Below are 1,115 nucleotides of genomic sequence, written 5' to 3'. Positions count from 1 at the left end.
CCCTTTCGGACTGACGCCTAAAGCCAGCGCCTTGGACCACTCGGCCAAACTGTCGATGAGTGCTTCAAAAATCATAGCGGAGAAGATGCGTTACACTATAGGACATGACACAAAAACGGTTTCGAACCGTTTCCGCGGAATGCGTTCTTCATCAAATCACACGAAAAGAAATATCTAACAGCTGTGGGATTCGAACCCACGCCCTTGCGGACTGACGCCTGAAGCCAGCGCCTTAGACCACTCGGCCAAACTGTCGATGAGTGCTTCAAGATTCATAGCCGAGGTGATGCATCGCTCTGCCAAACCAGAGGACACAAAAAATGGATTGAACGGATACTGCGAGGTGCGATGGCACAATATCGATCAAAAGGTTTTGGTCTTGCACTACCTCGCTTCTGAAAGGGTCTCGGTTCTTAATATAAGACCAGTCAGGTATATAGACTGACAGCTGTGGGGTTCTAACCCACGCCCTTTCGGACTGACGCTTAAAGCCAGCGCCTTGGACCACTCGGCCAAACTGTCGATGAGTGTTTCACGATTCATAGCCGAGGTGATGCATCGCTCTGCCAAACCAGAGGACACAAAAATGGGTTGAACGGTTTCTGCGAGGTGCGATGGCACAATATCGATCAAAAGGTTTTGGTCTTGCACTACCTCGCTTCTGAAAGGGTCTCGGTTCTTAATATAAGACCAGTCAGGTATATAGACTGACAGCTGTGGGGTTCGAACCCACACCCTTTCGGACTGACGCTTAAAGCTAGCGCCTTGGACCACTCGGCCAAACTGTCGATGAGTGCTTCAGGATTCATAGCCGAGGTGATGCATCGCTCTGCCAAACCAGAGGACACAAAAAATGGATTGAACGGATTCTGCGAGGTGCGATGGCACAATACCGATCAAAAGGTTTTGGTCTTGCACTACCTCGCTTCTGAAAGGGTCTCGGTTCTTAATATAAGACCAGTCAGGTATATAGACTGACAGCTGTGGGGTTCGAACCCACGCCCTTTCGGACTGACGCCTAAAGCCAGCGCCTTGGACCACTCGGCCAAACTGTCGATGAGTGCTTCAGGATTCATAGCCGAGGTGATGCATCGCTCTGCCAAACCAGAGGACAC

At 50.5% G+C, this 1,115-nt stretch overlaps 4 non-coding genes across 4 annotated transcripts; all 4 read right to left on the bottom strand.

Annotated features, from left to right (window-relative positions):
- Positions 1-175: 175 nt before the first annotated feature.
- Pmar_PMAR024428 lies at positions 176-255 on the bottom strand. Its single transcript has one exon. It is a non-coding gene; the product is annotated as a tRNA-Leu (tRNA).
- Positions 256-442: 187 nt separating this feature from the next.
- Pmar_PMAR024427 lies at positions 443-522 on the bottom strand. Its single transcript has one exon. It is a non-coding gene; the product is annotated as a tRNA-Leu (tRNA).
- A 186-nt stretch (positions 523-708) lies between these two features.
- Pmar_PMAR024426 lies at positions 709-788 on the bottom strand. Its single transcript has one exon. It is a non-coding gene; the product is annotated as a tRNA-Leu (tRNA).
- A 187-nt stretch (positions 789-975) lies between these two features.
- Pmar_PMAR024425 lies at positions 976-1,055 on the bottom strand. The gene has a single exon. It is a non-coding gene; the product is annotated as a tRNA-Leu (tRNA).
- Positions 1,056-1,115: the final 60 nt, after the last annotated feature.

The sequence above is a fragment of the Perkinsus marinus genome (assembly GCF_000006405.1).
Source record: "Perkinsus marinus ATCC 50983 genomic scaffold scf_1104296940270, whole genome shotgun sequence".
In the NCBI taxonomy this organism is placed as follows: Eukaryota; Perkinsozoa; order Perkinsida; family Perkinsidae; genus Perkinsus; species Perkinsus marinus.
This window is presented reverse-complemented; position numbering and strand designations above follow the sequence as displayed.